Genomic DNA, 20,026 nt, shown 5'->3' on the forward strand with positions numbered 1-20,026 from the left:
GAGCCTGGTAGGCTGCAGTCCATGGGGTCGCAAAGAGTCGGACACCACTGAGCAACTTCACTTTCACTTTCATGCATTGGAGAAGGAAACGGCAACCCACTCCAGTGTTCTTGCCTGGAGAATCCCAGGGACAGGGGAGCCTGGTGGGCTGCCGTCTATGGGGTCGCACAGAGTCGGACACGACTGATGCGACTTAGCAGCAGCAGCAGCAGCAACCTAAATAAAAGGATTTGATTTCCAAAGTTTGAATTCCACTGCAAACTAGATTTTTCTTCTCTACCACTGGTATTCCTTAAAACTCCCCATCAGAGAATTCCCTGGTTCAGTGGTTAGGACTCTGTGCTTCCACTGAGGGAGCATGGTTCGATCCTTGGTTGGGGAACTAAGATCCTGCATGCTGCATAGTGAGGCCAAAAAAAAAAATTAAAAAAATCTTCACCAAATCTGTGTCCATAATCATGTGCTTAAGTACAACACTGTTTTATCTTTCCTGAAATAAAAGCTACATTTATGAACACTCATGCAAAATTAAACAGCATATAATTCCTAAGGCCTTCCTAGCTTTCTTCACAATTTAAAATCTGGAGACCTGGATATTCTTACACTTGCATTTTTCTTTCCTACCATTCCTATAATCTCATTTTTCAATATTGAACTATCGTTATTCATATTCCCATTAAATCACTGCCCACTCCTGATCTTTTCTATTTAAATGCTTCTTGGCTCTCCAGAACCTGAGAACTGCACATGAACATGGGGGAAATTTCTTGGAAACCTCAAATCAATATAACTTAAGTGATTAAAAAAAAAAAAAATCAACCTAGAAATAACAACGAATTTTTACTGATTTGAGCCTATGGTAGAGAATTTTATCTCCACTTACATTGCTTCTTAAGAACAGCCCTCCCTAGCTTGTCAACTTTATCTCTCACAAAAGACCTAATACAGTGCTTTACGCATAGAAAACATTTATTTACTGAACAAATGTTCAGAAAGTTTATCATGCAACATTCAGTCAACTTAAAAAACTGCCTTGAAACAATCTGGACTGGTTCTTCAGACCATCATTATGCTTAGAAGACATCAGTCCAATAAGTAATTTAGAAATACTTGCAATAGAAGGAAATAGTGATAAAACAGTCATTTAAAAGAAAGTCCCACCAGTGACTTTTCTGGTGGCTCAATGGACAAGAATCTGCCTGCCAATGCAGGGGGCCAATGCAGGGTACATGTATTCCATCCCCAGTCCAAGAAGATCCCACACACCACAGAGCAACTTAGCTCATGCACCACAACTACTGAGCCCGTGTGCTGCAACTACTGAAGCCCAAGCACCTAAATTCTGTGCTCTGAAACAAGAGAAGCCACCACAATAAGTCTGCACATGTCAACAAAGAGTAGCTCCTGCATGCAGCAACTAGAGAAAGCCACCAGCAAGGAAGACCCAGCATAGCCAATAAAGAAAATAAATTAACAAAACAAAACAGACCCATATTTACAATGCTTGGAATGAGAATCTCAAAACATTTGAATCTGAAATAATGAATCTCTTGATATACATAAAATTACACAAGTCTTTTCCTTTAATTTCCACTTACAGCTTTAAAGTTTGTGATACGCAAAAAGTTTAGAGACGCAGTGCCTCAAGATTCTCTATGACGTCTTTTGCAAACCTCTCACCTACTGGAGATAACTTTTAACTGGAGCTGAAGCCCAGGGAAGAATTGACTTTAGGGATTAAGGTGTGGAATTTAGGAATAATAATCAACCATACTAACAAAGCGGTTCTGTGGTGTCTAAGAAGGTAAACACTGCCTGAAATACAGGAGACCCAGGTTCAGTCCCTGGGTGCGGAAGATCCCCTGGCGGAGGAAATGGGAACGCACTCCAGTATTCTCGCCTGGAGAATCCCATGAACTAGAGGAGCCTGGGCTACAGTCCACGGGGTTGCAAACAGTCGGACGTGACTGTGCGATTAACACTGATACTAACAAAAAGGAAAAGTTTGTTGTTGTTGTTGTTACTGGGAGACAAATTATGTCAAAATGTTTTCAAAACCAAAAACATGATCTCAAATTGGGGAAGGAATACGAGAATTACAACATCTAAGAGAAAATATTACACAGTGCTTTTAAAAACGACTTCACATTGAATAAATAGCCTATACATAACCTCTAAAGTCACCAATTGACTCTTTTTCTAATTTAGAGGTCGCTACATAGTTGATTTGGGATAAATTGTTTCTATGGTGTTTGCCAACTGGGCTCGATGGTTTGGCCTGAAGGATTGAGGGTGCCAAAAGACTGGGACTGGCTTTCCAAGGTTGCTTAAATTGTAGCAAGTCAAGGGTTTCTCTTTCCAAAGCCAGTTACAGTGTTTGCTTTTGGGGACAACTCAAAAGGAGCCTTTTCATACTGTACATGGGAGTCTCCTGGCAAGAATACTGGCGTGGTTTGCCATTCCCTCCTCCACCGGACCACATTCTGTCAGGTAGTTAGAGAGCGTCACCCACTCAATGGATAGGAGTTTGAGAAAACTCCGGAGATAGTTAAACGACTTAGCAGCCTGACGTGCTACGGGCCACCGGGTCAGAGAGTCGTACACGACTTAGCGACTGTACAACAACAAGGAGCCTTTAGAGTCCAGCTCGTCGGAGCTCTGGACTTTAACTTCCTCATCTGTAAAATGGAGCAGCCATCGCCTGCAGGAGGAATACAAGGTACTACCCAGAGCCCCACCAACATGAACGCAGCCATCCAGTTAGGGCTGGGAGGAGGCGGCGCCGAAAGGAGCAAGAACAGGGTAGTTTGCAGGAAGTGCTTAAGGGTTGGGAGGGGAGATAGAAGGCGGAGGCGGGAATGTGAAAGCTGAGCCCTAGCTGCAGAGTTCGTACCGAAGCTCAGGGGAGGCGGGGCGAAGCTGGGGTGAAGGGGTTAGTCAGTCGACGGGCAAGATGGGCCACCTCCCCCGAAAAGAGAGGGCTGGGTGCGGGGGGAAGCTCTGAGGTGGCGGCTGAGGAACGCGGGGGGAGGGGGGAAGAGAACGCGCTCAAGAAAGGGGCGGGAAGCGCGTGCCCACCGCACGCATGCGCGCGCCTAGCTCCTCCAGGTCTCGGGCCTGGGTTTCTGACCGCGCGCCCAGCGCCGACGGTGCGGACGTTACTGGAGGAGGAGCCACACGATCCCTCCCCGCCGGGACCTGAAGGTCCTGCAGCGCATTTCTCGAAGTGGCGAGTCGCCACTTGTTTCTTCACTAGGCATTTAGGAAGCAGAGAAAGGGAACACGTTTCTGCCTCTTCTTTTTTCGTTCCCCTCCCCCAAGAAGAGTGGGGAGGGAGGTCCTAGGCGTGTCAGGGAGAGTCCGCTCCGGGTTTTCCCGCCCACTTTAACTCTGTGAGCGCTTCGACCGCGCGGCGCTTCACTCCACCCGGCGCGTCCGAGCCCTCCGCCGGAACTCGTTCCGCCTCCACTACACATATTTCTCCAGGAATGGAAAGTGGGACCTCCGACCTCTTTCCCAGAGCTCCCCAGGCCAGAGGGCTGTTCCCAATCTTTTCGGAGTTCCAACTCCCGACAGCATCTGGCAGCTAGAATTCTCTGAATCAGGTCGCTCTCAGGGACTACTTGACGTCTCCGTGCGCTCGGTGGTGCGACCGCGCTCTGAGCTCTTCCTGGAAACTCCCGCCTCGGGGAGCCAGGAGAGCCCGGCCGGGGGGAGGGGAGCGGAGGGGACGCACACGCCCCCTGTCCCGGGGGAGGGCTCCGCACCCCCGCCCTCCTCCCCGCGGGCAGGGGAGGGAAGGCAAGGCTAGGCAAGGCGCGAGAGGGGGAGGGGAGAGCGCGGGGCACGGAAACGGGGTGGGGGGGCAGCTTCCCGCCCCACCCCCTGTCTGGAGAACAACGGGTTCCCGCTGCTGCCCCCTGCCGCCCACAGCGCCCCGCACCCCGCGCTCCTGCCCGGCCCCGAGAGGGGCGTCGGGGGAGCTGCAGCTGCCGGGGCCGTGGGAACCCGAGCCGACGCTTATAAGAACTGACCGGTTTCCTGTCAGAAAACTTCCAGTTACTTTAGAGAAGCCCGTTGGGCCAGCTTGGTCCCAGGCGGAGTTGGCCACATTTCACTACAGCCCGGTGACCTCCCTTCTACTTTAAAACAACGGGGAATAAGCTTCGGGGAAGCAGTCGGTTCATAAAACCAAGAGCAACACCACGTTGCACCGCTCTGACTCAAAGGAAATTAAACAAAATACTGATTGTGGGGAATTTTTAAAGGGCTACTAACAGAAGGAACTCGGGTTTTTCAAGTGAAAGCTTTTTCCCCCCTCTGTATGTACACAAAGATTTAAAGTCATGAGAATTTATTACAGCAGTACATCTGCTTGTAAGCGTACAGGAGTTTGTGGTTTAAAAAAACCTTAGTGAACTTTTTGAAAGAGAGGCGTTTGTTTCTGAATCCAACAGGAAAAAAACCAATTCGAAAAAGCTTGAAAAAGTTCAATTAGAATAGCAGCCACATTTCAACATTTCCCAGATTTTGCAATATTAAACTGTGAAGGTTTGTGCCAAATTTTAAGGCAAGAATTCTTACTGCCAAATTACAAATTTCTCAAAATGAGGGGTGTTCAACCAAATTGCTGCCAGACCCCATGAACAGGCACTAACAGCACTGCTATAATTACACCTTATTATCTCCCTCGCAGCCTTACTTGATTCACTGCCTGATAAAATCCTATTCCGGGTGTCACTAGCTGGCCTTTTTCTGGGGCTGAACAATCACACTTCACCCATGCCTCAGTTCCTCCAACGCCTCTTTAGCTGTGTAACCCATCGCTTTCTATTCCATTCTTCACAGTACATCTCTTCCAAAAATGCAGCCCAATCAGATAGATTCTTTTCACCCTAGCTTCCCTAGAGACTAAGAAATGAAGAAGATGAAAACAAATTTATCAGAGATACTCACAAGAAAAATTTCTTCTTTGAAGAAAAGGATTTAGGCCAAGAAACTAAATTTGTTGTTTATCTAGAGCCCCCTACGGGGATTTAGCATAGTGGGTTGAATGCAGTTAAACCAGCTTAATCACTTTCTTTGTTCTGGGCTCTTTGCATTTATTTAATGTTGTATTTTAACATGATTTGACACAAACTAAACTAATTTCTTCTGTTAGTGTAGTCTACACTGTAGACCATACAACATGACCAAACGTAACTTTCTGTGGAACCTTTGACTTTTTGTAGAATTCTGTGCTAAACTGCTATATGACCAAGACTAAAAAGGGGGGTTGGGGGGAGGGGTGGGCAGGAAGTCGTGTGTTCATTTTTTTTTTAATCCAGAGATTTTAAAAACACAAAAAGTTGACCATTATAAACCATTTAATTCTTTGGAAGATCTGTAGCTCCACAGCCCTTGATGAGATCTACATTTACTCATTTTTGAAAGTAGGTTGGTTGGTTTGTTTCAACCGGGAAAAAAGGAAGAGGGCATGCCAGATCTTCTGCCTGATAGATTATAATTCTTCTAGCCTTTACTCTCTCTTAAATAACAATTCTACCCTGCTTCTCCCCAGCCCCAGATTGAAGGGCATTCATTCACAAATGACTCTTGAGCTTCTTTCTGAGTGTCTGCTTCCTTATAAAGCCAAAACCTCAATACTAAGGCTCAGTGAATTAAGGTTTGTAAAGATGGACGCAGAAAACCTAAGTACCTAGGAGGAATAATCTCTTTTCTGTTCTACCTTTATTTTCCAGGAATAATAATATTTGTCCTTTACTATGTGTGAGATAGGCACTTCTAAGCTCTTCATATGAACTAACTCCTTACTGCAGGCCTATGAGAAGTGGGTACAATTGTTGCTATTATTTTACAGAGGATGAAATTGAGACAAAGAAGTTAAGTAACTGGCACAACCCAGGCTGGAACCTACAGAACTAGGTTTTAAACCCAGACTGTTTCCATTGTGCTTCTCATCACCCAAGCTGGTTGTCAGTTTGACTGTCCATAAAATGAAAAGTCATCATTCATTAATTCACCATCTTTTGTCTTCAGAATGTCCCCTGTATGACCAAGTCTAGGGTTATGCTTTTTCCTCTGGAACTCCAGTAAAGTGAAATCTGTTGAGATCTGCTTAGGAAAAGCATTCCCAAATCAGATTACTCTCCTGGAAGCTAGCCTCAAACTGTCAGCATATGCATTGTAAATGTTAACCGGGACAGACACATCCAACCTCACCAGATTCAGAAAGAAGCAAGATGGTTAAAAGTGATTTGGATTCTCTGATGTTGAAATAGGTAGAAACCAGGAGATGAAGTGGGAAGAGATAAGGTGATAGAAGCTGAGAGAAAATAAATGTAACATATGTGCACAGGGAGAGATCAGTCTGACAGAGCAAAGAATGAGGATCAAGGTCATGCAGAAAAGAATTGAATCGTGTGCATGTGTTACAAGAGAACTAGAAAAGGAGCATAAACGTGAAAATCAAGTACAGAACAAAGAAGGGTGGCGGGGTGTCAGGTTGGTTTTTTTCAGCAAGTGGGGCTTCAGATGAATTAAATACAATTTTAGGCTGGATTAATAGAAATACAGCATCTGGAACAAGGAGAGAGCTCCACTTCATTCTATGTTAGACCTCATCTAGGTAACGTGCTCACTTTTAAAGGAATGTAATAAAGAGAGCAACCAACCAAGATGGTGAGGAGACTTGAAATCCAGGCTTAGTAGGAAGAGTTGAAGAATTCATAAGTGATGGTAGAGCCATCTTGAAATACCTGAAGAGCTATTGTGTGAAAAAAAGAATTAAGACTTGTCCTGAGAGGCTCTAAGATTCTAAAACTGATGATTTAGGAGCTTTAGAGACACACACTAGCTCAGAATATGGAAGAAGTCACGCAAATATGAAATAGATTGTCTTAGAATGTAACAAGCTCCACATCCATCACTAGAAGTATTCAAAATATATGTGGAGGCTGGACCATGTAGTATTGAGGTGCCTTTCATCCTTGCTGCCATTCACCTGGTCACTGTAAAAAAGGGGGAAAACAATATTACATACTTCAGTAGTTTGTTGAAAAACACTTAGCACATAGTGATGTGAAAGCACTCACTAAAAGTCAGCTGATAATAACATCCCTGAAGTTCTAAGAGCCAGGATTTCTAAATTTATCAGTGGGCGACTATTTAAGAGTTGTGTTTATAGATCACTTCTTTAGCATTATCAATACTATCCTGAATGGTGGCTTGGGTATCAGTTGGCACCTTTAGGAGATTTTGGTGCAACTAAAACTTATTTAGTAACACCCAGGGAGCAGGATGGTGAATTCTATACCGCCAGGATCTTAAAATTGAATTGTAGCATTACACTGCAGTCAATGCAGTAAGATAATGTGGGGTGACTGTAGGAAGGGTGGATAAAGTAAAATTAATAAAATCTGGCAGATGAGAGAAATCAAGCAGTACAGCTTTGTGTTGATGGTTGAAAAACAATAGCAGCTAGGTCAGCCTTAAATTTCACATGCAAGAGTCCGATGAGACGGCTCATTTTGAGCAAAATGTGTCATGAAGCCCATGAAACTGACTGGGAAAGCTGGAGACAGAAACAAAGACAAGCCCACCAGCGAGCTGGTTACTTGCTTACCCCAGGAAAGCAGTATGGTAAAGATGAGGCTATTTCATGGAGAATAAGGCTCATCTCAGCTACATCTTCAAACAAATAAACATACATGACCGTTAAAAGGTTCAATGAAGCTGTCTTAGCAATCAGACTTATTTAGATTCTTTTTCCTCCTACCAAAAGGGGAAAATGGAAAGGAGACAAGACTGCTGTGGAGTAGGGCAAAACTAGGACTAGAAACTCAGCTCTGCCTCTGCTAGAGGAGCAACTAGAGCAAATGACTTTACCTTTCTAAGCCATAGTTTTCTTCTCTGTAGAATGGAAATAATAATAACATCCACCTCATGGCATTGTTGTTGAGGGTTATATAATTACATGTAAAATATAGTTAGGACAATGCCTGACACAGAGTGCCTAATATATTAACAGAATAAATTTTATTGGGGAAGCAGGGAAAAAAGTGTGACCATATTAATATCTGTGATACAGATTCTGCCATGTAGAGATAGTGATATTATACAAAGGGAATGAAGAGCCACGACCACTGCATAACCGTCCCATCTTAGGTGGTCACTAAAGGGCATAAAACTTACAATTTGTGTAACTTACAGGAGAAAGTCAGCTGAAATGGAATTGCAAGTGTCCTTGCTCCAAATACAAGGTAAATGATTTCCTTCTCTCTCCTTTGGTTCTGTTTTTCTCTTCATGCTTTAATCATTTTGACACCAAGCTGTACAAAAGTAATTTAAAATTAACATGTCTGACACTTGGTAGCTAGCAGAACCTGATTCTGAACCCTGCCCCCTCTTCAGAGTAGCCAAAAGTCTTCTTTGATTGGCTACTGGTCCTGCAGCAGCTGATGAAGGGCCCAGGAAAACACATCCAACAATTAATTTGCTAATTTAGTTTTCTGTTTAATTTGAAACCAGAAAATCCTCAGTCACCCAGGAGCTTGGCTCTCTGGCTTGCCTTCTGAAACTTCTCTTTCAGTAGTGAGCAAAGAAACACAAAGGGAGAAGAAAGCTTACCTTCTTAGGTACATACCATACCGCCTGTGCCCTCCTATCTTCACAATGGTTTTCTATAGGATCACAGTTCACACCTCTTTTCACCAGGAGAATTGGGAGCAAAACATTCATACTCGGGGTAGGTAAAATGCTTCCTGAGTTACGGGGAATTTCCAGACCAATATATGTTCAGAATTTAGGGTTACAGACAGACCCAGATGGGCTTCTAGCGTTAGAAGTAAGGATTGCTTTAAATTGTAAAGTGGCTTTCAGGTTCCCTGGGAACTTTCTGGCTGATTTCAAAAGGAAGAGGCAAATTTATATCAGAGATTGAAAAGATTTGTATTAGAGGGTTGGGTGAGATGAAAGACACAAGTTTCCCAGATTCCTCTGAAAGCTTGCCCTTGCTGGAAAGAATCTTAGAATTAAGAGGCAGAGAGGGAATATCCACCAGAACCCATTCCCTTTCTGCAACTCAGAGTGGATTTTGCTCAGCTGGCGGTTTGATTTTTACTCCCAGTTTTTCCATCTCAGGGAAGTTAAACTCTTCTGCCTGACATCCAAGACTTTCTACAATCCGATCTCACCTACCCATCAATCCCTATTTCTAACTCTTCCTCATAGTGCATTTCCTAATTTGGCCAGCCTCAATGTTCTGAAGACACATTGCTATGTTCCTGCCTTTGATCAGATCAGATCAGTCACTCAGTCGTGTCCAACTTTGTGACCCCATGAATCGCAGCACGCCAGGCCTCCCTGTCCATCACCATCTCCTGGAGTTCACTCAAACTCATGTCCATGGAGTTGGTGATGCCGTCCAGCCATCTCATCCTCTGTCGTCCCCTTTTCCTCCTGCCTCCAATCCCTCCCAGCATCAGAGTCTTTTCCAATGAGTCAACTCTTCGCATGAGGTGGCCGAAGTACTGGAGTTTCAGCATTAGCATCATTCCTTCCAAAGAACACTCAGGGCTGATCTCCTTTAGAATGGACTAATTGGATCTCTTTGCAGTCCAAGGGACTCTCTAGAGTCTTCTCCAACACCACAGTTCAAAACCTTTGTTCAATTCCCTACTGATATTTCTCCTACATGCTCCTCTCCCCTTTATTTAAATCCTGTTCAAACCTCAAGGCCCACCAAGGTTTTACTTCCCCCATTCAATCTTCCCCACCACTAACTTCTCCCCTCTGTCTTCACATTGGTAACGTTTATATAAAGTACCACATGTTTATTTAAAGTACCACATGTTAACCACTCTGATGAAACCATATTCACTTATTTCTTATCTCAGTTCTAATTTTCCAAGTAAACTGTAAAGTTCCAAAAGCCAGGGCCCATATCATTTACTTCCTTGGTATCCCAACATGGCCATCCATGATAGTCATCAGTGCTTATTTACAAACACAAATTATCAAGTTGTACCCTCCCTGACTTTCTGTTTTGTTAGGTCTCCAATGAGACCCGGAAGTCTGTATGTTAGTCAGCCCTTGACTGTAGTTAGAGATCACTGCTCACAGCACATGACATAGGAGTCACTCAACTTGACTATGAACATCTGGGTATAAACTACAATATATGCAGTTATTTTTATCACACGATGACCTAATTGATGGGCACTCCCACTACCAAATGTATACCTCAGGGCACAGGTTTGGAGGCAGAGAATCTGGTTTACCTTTGCTGGCTTCAGTTTGGTATATTTGGAATTCAAATCTCTCCACCTTATGATCTCTTTGTAATTACAATTATAGAGATTGGGTTGATTGAATTCATGGAATTGTAGCTGATTAGAAACATTCCCATCTTCATTTCCCATTCTGTTCAATCAGTTACAATCTATAGTATTTATCTGTAAAGTAATATTTAGGGGCAACGGGACTTTCGTATGTGAAAAAACACTCCAGGCACAACTACAAAATTGGTAAAATGTATCTTCCTCCTCAGTCCTCACCCCATATACTAAATCCAACTCAAGTGTTAAATGATGAAGGATTAAGCTGTGATCCCCCTGGGATACTAGTATTTCAGAGGGAATCCTCTGGAAGTAAGAGGAGGAGATTATCTTAATGATTCCTAAACTTACTTGACAGGCAAACTGCCAGAGCCCAAGATTTGGGTGAGCATTTTCTTAGAAAGATGACCCCCTGGGCGCCCCTCTGCTTCTTCCTGAATTCTACAATTTTCAATAAAGTAAACAGTGACCATAGAAGTTTACAATTGTTTTTCCCAGAGCTGAAAACAGTTTAAATGTGGACATGATCGTCTGCTGTGGATGGTGTTAGAAGACGCATCTGAGTCAGAGTCCCATTACTGTTTTGTCAAAAGAGCATCTTCTGGATTTTTCACATTCTTACTCTATTAAATGCAAAAGAGAAAACCCTTGAAGTCTTCTTTTATTCATCCAACAAATATTTATTGGGTGCCTATTATGTCCCAAGGACTGTCCTATTTTCTCGAGATACAACAATAAACAGATAAAATTCATGGAGGTTGTTGTTCAGTTGCCAAGTTGTGTCTCACTCTTTGTGACTCCATGGCCTGCAGCATGCCAGGCTCCTCTGTCCTCCACTATCTCCTGGAGTTTGCTCAAATTCATGAACAGGGTTTGTGAAGGGCAACATATAAACTAAATAAATAATCATGTTATACATTAAATGATGAATGCTGTGGAGAACAAATTAAGCAGAGAATGGAAATGAGAAGTGCTGGGGGAAACTTTAAATTTTAAACTGAATGGACAAGAAAGTTCTGAGAGGATATCACTGGAGTAAAGACCTAAAGGAAGTGAGGAAGCAAGACATGTGCTGCTGCTGCTGCTGCTAAGTCGCTTTAGTCGTGTCTGACTCTGTGCGACCCCATAGACGGCAGCCCACCAGGCTCCCCTGTCCCTGGGATTCTCCAGGCAAGAACACTGGAGTGGGTTGCCGTTTCCTTCTCCAATGCATGAAAGTGAAAAGTGAAAGTGAAGACGCTCAGTCGTGTCCAACTCTTAGCGACTCCATGGACTGCAGCCCACCAGGCTCCTCCATTCATGGGATTGTCCAGGCAAGAGTACTGGAGTAGGTTGCCATTGCCTTCTCCAAGCCATGTAGATATCTGCAAAAAGAAAATTCCCAATAACTGGTTTAATACCTCTAAGATTATAGGTTAAGAGTTAGGTCTTGCAAAGTCTGATCAAACACTAGTGCCTTTGCTAAATGCACAATAACTTCCCCCTTGAAAGTTATTCAGTCCTCATCTGTGAAGTCTTCTAAGGCTTAGTTGAAGATTTTCTATTGAAAAGCAAAAAAAAAAAAAAAGAAATTTCTGAAAGCTTAACAGTACTACCGTAATCACTTAAAGGCATGGAAGACCATCCTAAAACCAAACAAACCAACAAAGTTTTTTGTAATTTTGAGCTGAGAGATCCCATTTATATTAATTAATTACTTAAAAAAACATTACTCACATAAACAATTAGACATCGAAATTAAATAGATTGCTTGTTTTTAAAAGATGAAAAACAGTTCCTCATTTGGTTCTCGGAACAAATTGTGATATGTGCAAAACTGGCATTATGTTCAGTATACACATAAGGGTGCTAAGATCCAGAGAAACTAGGTGCCTTGTCATAGGTCCCACAGTGTTAAAACTCAGGTCTTTTGACTCTAAATCCCATGTTTCTTCCCTCTATCATAGCTGCCATTTCAGTTCCCAAATTAGGAAAATAGCTACAGCATAGTACTTACTTACAGAATTTAAGCAACCTCTAGATGCCCTGTGAAACCACATCTGTCAAATAAAAAAGAGAAATAACAACAGTATATTGGAAAAGCTAGTTGTGAAGTTAAACTTAAAACTGGCATCAGTTCCTAAGGCCTAAGTCTTAGAGGCTGGAAGTCTAAATCACAGCAGAAACATTATACCTTTCTACAGTGGGCTCTGGTACAAGGAATGCTTTCCATCTAGGGCAGAGTAGATGCTAGAAGCAGCACAATGTTCCATTAAGTTCTAAAATTTATCAATACCCAGTTCAGGCAAAAAGAGATAGATAAAGAAGTGGTTATATTACTGGAATTTGGTTCTTTCCCCTTATTTCCAAAACCACCCAATCAGGACCCTTGTCACTTATTGCTCAGGTTCTTTCCCCTTATTCCCCAAACCACCCAATCAGGACCCTTGTCACTTATTTCTCACGTCTATGTACAAGTCTACTGTCAGTTTCTCCCCTTTCTCTGACCTTTTCCCCAAACTTTTACTTCCCAAATTTTACTCTTTTGCATAAAAAACTTTAGTGACTCCCAAATACAGTTCATTAAGAAAATAAGATTCAGTTTAGCATTCAAGATATTACCTGTAACACAGCTTACTAAAATTGACACAAGATGAAGTAGAAAATGCAAATTGCCCTATATCTCTTAAAGAAATCAAATTTGTTAATAAATATCTTTCTTAAAGAAAGCTCTAGACCCAGATGGTTCACTGGAAAATTCTATCAAACATTTAAGGAAGAAGTAAGATCTATCTTCCACAAATTCTTTTAGAAAATAGATGAGGGAATATTGCCAGCTCATTCAACCTTAGATAGTCCATCTGATCTTTGACATTACTGCCCTAATTACCAAAATTTAGAGACAGAAACTATGCATGTTTCCTAATTTTCTTCCAAACAGCAATGCTACATGCTCTTGCTGACAGTTCCCCTTCCTTGGAATTCCTTCCTTGGAATTCCCTCCCCACTCTTTGCCTATTCAAGTACTTTGGATGGATAAAAGTGAGGATTCTTAGATGATCTGAAACTTAGGTCTATTCTTTTTTATTTTTCCTTTTTTTAAGGTCTATTCTTTTGTCACTTGCCTCTAAAGACGAGTATAACCTTGAGAAGTGAGCACAGAAAAAAAAAAAAAATCAGTGTTAGTACTGTACATAAATGTTAAGCCCAGCGTAGTATACACAAAAGAAAAGTCAAGGGCTTTTCTTTCTTTTTTCTCTTTGTTTTGTTTTCAAGGGCTTTTCTGATTCAACAAAGTAAAGTGTTCCCACTTCCCAGTGAAATGCAGTAGAGAACTATGCAAAAGGCAGAAAAAATGAGGCTTTTTATTTTTTAAAGAACAGCAGCAGAATACCAGTGAGAATCTTCTGTCACCACGCTTTCCAGCAAACATTTATCGAGAGCCTATTATGAGCCAAGATTATACCAGGAACTGTGTATATACTTGGTGGTCCCTTCTTTCATGGAACATACAGTCTAGAAGAAGAGACAGACAATAATTAGGTGACAACAATTATAAATTGTGATTAACTTTTCGGAATGTAAAGGACAACCCTCTTTTTTGGTGGGGGGCCCTCAACAAGTAAGGATCTTAGTTTCCAACCAGGGATTGAACCAGGACTCAGTTAAAGCACTGAGTCCTAATCACTGGACTGCCAAGGAAGTCCCAGAACAAACGCTGAAAGGAAGAATAATGGTGGGAGCCTTTTTTTGAAGTTGATGGTCAGGAAAGGTCGCTCTGAGGAAGGTAAGTTTCTTGTAGGATGAGAACGCACCAGCCACTTGGGTGAGGGCCATTGCAGGCAGAGAGAAGAGTGTGTGATAGTTCTGAAACCAGAAAATTGTTAAGTTTTCTTAGCAGCTGAACAGAAGGTCGATGTGGCTGGTGGGTTGGACAGGTAGTTGAGGCCAGATCATGATGGATCTTCTTGGTTTTGGAAAGATTTTTTTTTTTTTATTCAAAATATAGTGGAGCCTGTGGAGGGCGATAAGTTAATGACAAGAATTGAGAAGACCCCAGATCAATAATATTTCAAAAGACATTATTTACTCCCATATTCAACTGGCATTTATGGAGTATCTCTGTATTAGGTACTCTTCTCAGCATTTTAACATCCCATTCAGTTTTCACCATAGACTTGTCCGTGTGTGTGTGTGTGTGTGTGTGTGAGCACGCATGCACGCAGGCGCTAAATTGCTTCAGTTGTATCCAACTCTTTGTGAACCTTGGGCTGTAGCCTGCCAGTCTCCTCTGACCATGGGATTTTCCAGGCAAAAATACTAGAATGTGTTGACATTTCCTTCTTCAGGGGATCTTCCCGACCCAGGGATCAAACTGGTATCTCCTCTTGTCTTCTGCATTGCAGGTGGATTCTTTACCACTGAACCACTGGGGAAGCCCTAATAGACCTGTGAGTGAGGTATTATATCATTATCACTTTCTTACTGATTAAGAAACTGATGCTCAGAGAGATTCACTGACTTGCCCAAGATTATATCAATATTAGACCAAAGCTGTGGTTTGCAATTTAGTCTCACCTATGATTCAAGGCGGAGAAGGCAATGGCACCCCACTCCAGTACTCTTGCCTGGAAAATCTCATGGACGGAGGAGCCTGGTAGGCTGCAGTCCATGAGGTTGCTAGAGTCGGACCCGACTGAGTGACTTCACTTTCACTTTTCATTTTCATGCATTGGAGGAGGAAATGGCAACCCATTCCAGTATTCTTGCCTGGAGAATCCCAGGGACAGGGGAGCCAGGTGGGCTGCCAGTCGCACGGAGTCGGACACGACTGAAGCGACTGAAGCGACTTAGCAGCAGCAGCAGCATGATTCAAGGTCTCTCTGTTCATCCCACCAGGTTATCTAACTCAGGCCAAATATCCACAGTATCTTTGACCCTTCTCTATTTCTCATATACCCCTCCCCTCTTATAGCCATCAGCAAATCCTGGTACGTTTTACCTCTAAAATCTAACGACTTGTCAGCATCTCTGCTGCTGCTGTCCTAATCTGAGACTCCATTGTTTTTTGCCTGCTGCTGCTGCTGCTAAGTCACATCAGTCGTGTCTGACTCCGTGCGACCCCATAGACAGCAGCCCACCAGGCTCCCCCGCCCCTGGGATTCTCCAAGCAAGAACACTGGAGTGGGTTGCCATTTCCTTCTCCAATGCATGAAAGTGAAAAGTGAAAGGGAAGTCACTCAGTCGTTTCCGACTCTTCGAGACCCCATAGACTGTAGCCTACCAGGCTCCTCCGCCCATGGCATTTTCCAGGCAAGAATACTGGAGTAGGGTGCCATTGCCTTCTCCGTGTTTTTCGCCTAGATTCCTGCAACTGCCTCCAAACTATTCTCCCGGCTTCTGTCCTTGCTCTCCTATCTTTTTTTTTTTTCTGCACAGCAGCCAGAATAAACCTTCAAAAACATAAGTCATATCATAAAACATAAATCATTCCTCCAGTGACTTCCCATGCCACTCAAATAAAAGTCTTCAATGACTTCCAAGACCCTACAATTCTGCCCCCTGCATTCCCGCTTGCCTGGCCTAGCTCCTAAAGCTCTCCCTAGCTCACTCTATTCAGCTACACTAGTCTCCTTCAACAAGGAAACTCTTGTCTCAAGACCTTTACGTTTGCTGTTCTTTCTGCCAGGAATTCTCCTCTCCCTAATGTTTGTAAAGTGTCCTCCATTTTTTTATGTCTTAGCTTAGGGGGCCCTTTCTGTCACCCTTTGTAAAATGGATAACTCTACCCAAACAATAAGCCTCATCTCCCTTAACCCTACTGTCTGATTCTCCATAACCCTGAGCACCATGAGGTAGACTGTAGGTTTACTTATTTCTTGTTTGCTTCCCCCCGCCCGTCAAAATATAAGTTCCATGAGGACAGGGATTTTATTCTCTATTCTTAGAACACAGATTTCAGCTCCTAGAACACTGCCTGGCTCAATGAATAGAGGCAGATGACTAAAGAACAGAGCCTATTTGATCAATGACTGAATGAACAGAAAGACAAAATTGTTCTCCTGAGGATGGGAAAGCACTTTGTAAACTAGAAAGTCAAGCAGAGGTTTATTTCTTCCAGTTGATTCTTTGGTTTCGAAGCCTTAAGAACAGCTTCTGGACTTCCCTAGTGGCTCAGTGGTAAAGAATCCACCTGCCAATGCAGGAGACACAGATTCGATTCCTGGTCCAGGAAGATTTGACACTCCTCTGGGCAACTAAGCCCATGCACCACAACTACCAAGCCAGCGAGCCTAGAGTCAAGGCTTTGCAACAAGAGGAGCCACAGGGGTGGGAAAGCCAGCCCTGCAACAAAGAGGAGCCCCTGCTCACCTCAACTAAAGAAAGCTCGAGCGCAGCAACGAAGACCTAGCACAACTTAAAACAAGACTCAACAATTTCTGAAAGCTTTAACTAAATTGAGTGTCAAATGGTCTTGGTTTATGCAGTGCTGACTACCAGTTGGCAGACTACCAGTGATATAACTGGGTGTGTCCAGGAGCCCAGTCTTGCCCCCATTGCCTTCTCTGGTTCATGTCAAGGCTTAGTGAGTATCTTCCTCTTTTCTTTGTTTCTTTTTTAAAATATTTTATGACATATTTATTTAACATGTATATTACACATACGTTACTCTTTTAAGACACACATGCTTTGGCTTTTTTGAGTTTTTTATTCTGGGCAATGGGAGTGATAGCTGGTCCCTATCTGTGGTTGGGATTCTATACAGGGAAAGTCATTCAATTAAATCAAGCAGTATTGAATCCTTAATTGACACAAATGAGACAGACAGACAGCTGGAGGAGTGGGGGAGGGACAAGGAGCAGGTGCTCTGCATAATGGAGAAAGAAGAGGGGCAGAATATAAATTCGGCTCACTTGTGAGTCTAGGTTTTATATCACAAGATAGGTAAGTTTTGCCACAGCTTACTTTACACACAGCAGAAAGGATCCGGTGGTGTCTTTGCCAAGGATAAGGCAACAGATTCCAAATGCTTGTGCCATTTTGGCTGCCCTGATGGCCAAGTCTGCCTCTTTTCAGGTACGGTCATTTACGAAAATCACTCCTGGTGGAGCCCAGGTTTCTTTTCCAGATAATTTTATCACGTAATGTTTGAATGAAAGAAACCACTTTTTAAATTCCATTTCTCAAACAAAGGGATTCTTAACACATGAGTTAGGAAAGTGAGGGAAAGGATGTTTCCAAATCATCAAATGCCAGATATAGGGGCATTCTTGCTGAGGAGGCATGTCCCTTGACAACTCTGGAATTTCCCTGAGAATGTTGGGGGTATTTTTTCCTCTTAGCCCCATCCTGATCTGAGCTTTGACTCCTCAGCTCAGACAATTCTTCTCTGTATCCATGGGAATTGCTCCCATAATTAGCAGTGTCTCCTGCCTGGAACACAGACAAGTAAATGTTCAAACCTGGCAGCTGATCCTGGGAAGGAGAGCTGATTAAATCTTTCCTGTTGAGAGGCACCTCTCTGATTTGAATGTGACACCTACATCCTCCACCTCAGGTTTGACTGAGAGAAGCAATTTCACCCATGCCTTCATAACCGGAGATCCTGATATTTAAAGATATTTAATCTGAAAAAGAGCCCACTAGTTTCCCAGTGATTTAGTAAAAAGCACGGGCTTCTCCCCCACCCCCTTTCCTGGCCCCTTCTCCACTAAACACCACCCTGGATTTGGTATGATGAAAGCTCCTGCTGCACAGGTCTCATCAAATGCTAGGGAGCCTTGAGGAATAAAAGGAGTTCAGAACACCACTAAGTACACTAAGTATTAACTGCAGTGGAAGAGTGAAGGAGCGGGCAAACTCTTTAAAAGTTTTGGTAAGACAGGCTAGGACCATCAAGCCCCAAAGTGAACACTCTCGGTGATATTCTGTTCCAGAAAAGCTTTCTATGGGAGGAGGTGTATTCTTATCTGGATGTAGCTAGGATTATGTACGACCATTCAAATGCGTGCAGGAGAGACAATATCCATTTTCTTCTGACATCAAGGCAACCCTTTAAGTTTATCCAAATTTATTTCGGTTAGTGCAATAAAAAAGCCAGGTTGGAGAATTATGTCTAAACAAAAACAAAAGCCATTGTATGCTTAAAGTTTCCCACTGAAAGCCTGCTTTTAAAGCAGTTTGCCTCTCCACAGTTCCAGTCACCTCACAGTATTTGCATTCAGGCAGGTTGGCTGTAAACAAAGCAAGTTTGCTTCACAGGCAATAGCCCTAAACGTGCTCTCTCAGGACAAAAGTTTTTCTTCGCAGTGTTTTCTACACGGCTCTGGTGAAGGGCCATTCACTTACCTCCAACCTCTTTCTCCTGGGAGACAAAGGCACCTTTGGGCAGCAGTGACATGGGAGAGTTAGAATCAGATTTGTTATCGCCATTGCAGCCTTCAGTTTCAGTAAGAGGCTAAATCTGTCTATTCCAGCTACAGGAAGGCAGTCTTTATAACCCCTGGAGCACTTGGCCAATTATGCACCTGCAAATATACCATACAGGACATTTCAGGTTCCTAAGCACTTTGAAAACCGATACTTAAACAGTCTCAAGGGATCCTATCACCCACCTCGAATAATAGCTGCTTTGGAATCTGTTGTTGGCACCAGAAAAAGAAAGAGTCCTCTGAAGTCATTCTAAAGCCATTTTTATTGTGCATTTTCAAACAAAGAACCTCACCAAAAGAACTTCTGTTACAAAATCAGGGTAGAAAGTCAAACTCATCTCATCTAAGAGTCAATTACCCTGGCAATTTTGTGAAGAGATGGGAAATGAGTGCTAGGGGAAAGGGTTGTGGGGAGGGGGTGGGATTGGCTTTTAAAATCCCTTGGGTGAGAAGGGTGTTCCCACTGACTCTAAGCTCTAACAATTACAACAGAAGGGCCTCTGTGACTTTCTGGCTATAAACTTTTTATGATTATTAACTGGGGAAATCTAGAATATGTGGAATTTTAACAATCGGCTTTCAACCTCCATTTGCTTCTTTCTGAGAAATTTGTTTTTGCACAGAGTGTAATAACCTAAGGCTCAGAATTTACGTTGACTACCTTATATTCCTTGCTGAAACCCACCTTCTTACATATCTTACTTCCAATAAAGAGGCAGATGCCCTACATGCTGTTTATCTCGGGAAAGAAATACATGTGGGAAAAGAAGCAATTTTCTTCTTGCAATTAAATTGTCATGACCACCTGTTGTGGGATTATCCTGCCATCTGCTGTTCAAAAGAGAAACAGCAGCAGAGAAACAGGTTGGATGAGCTAAAATGTTCCTCAGTTGATAAAGGGTTTCAGTACAGGTTAAAATCTTCCTTTTTTTTTTTTTTTAAAGAGTATCGCTCTCTATTACTGTTGTGAGGTAGAGCTAATGGCTGATGGAATATCCCAAAAATGGGAGGACAACTGGCACCATTGTTTCTAGTTGTAGACCCTTCTTTACCTTGACCTAATCATTTCACTCCTAGAAACCTCTTCTAAAGGATGAATCTGAAATTCAGAAAAGGCCATGTGTGCAAAGATGTTTATCATAATGATCATTTTATATTGAGAAAAAATTACAGAAGCAACTCAAAAGTCCACCAACTAGCAAATGGTTAGGATCATCTACTTGGTGGATTATTCTGAAGCTATTGTAATTATTTGCATGAAAAATTTGTGACATGATG

General features: G+C 42.7%; 1 long non-coding RNA gene across 1 annotated transcript; it reads left to right on the forward strand.

Annotated features, from left to right (window-relative positions):
* Positions 1-2,094: 2,094 nt before the first annotated feature.
* On the forward strand, positions 2,095-11,832 carry LOC133232530 (uncharacterized). Its single transcript, XR_009731395.1, has 3 exons — positions 2,095-2,719; positions 8,212-8,261; positions 10,836-11,832. It is a non-coding gene; the product is annotated as an uncharacterized LOC133232530 (long non-coding RNA).
* The last annotated feature ends 8,194 nt before the right edge of the window (positions 11,833-20,026 follow it).

The sequence above is a fragment of the Bos javanicus genome, chromosome 2 (assembly GCF_032452875.1).
Source record: "Bos javanicus breed banteng chromosome 2, ARS-OSU_banteng_1.0, whole genome shotgun sequence".
NCBI classification, from domain to species: Eukaryota; Metazoa; Chordata; class Mammalia; order Artiodactyla; family Bovidae; genus Bos; species Bos javanicus.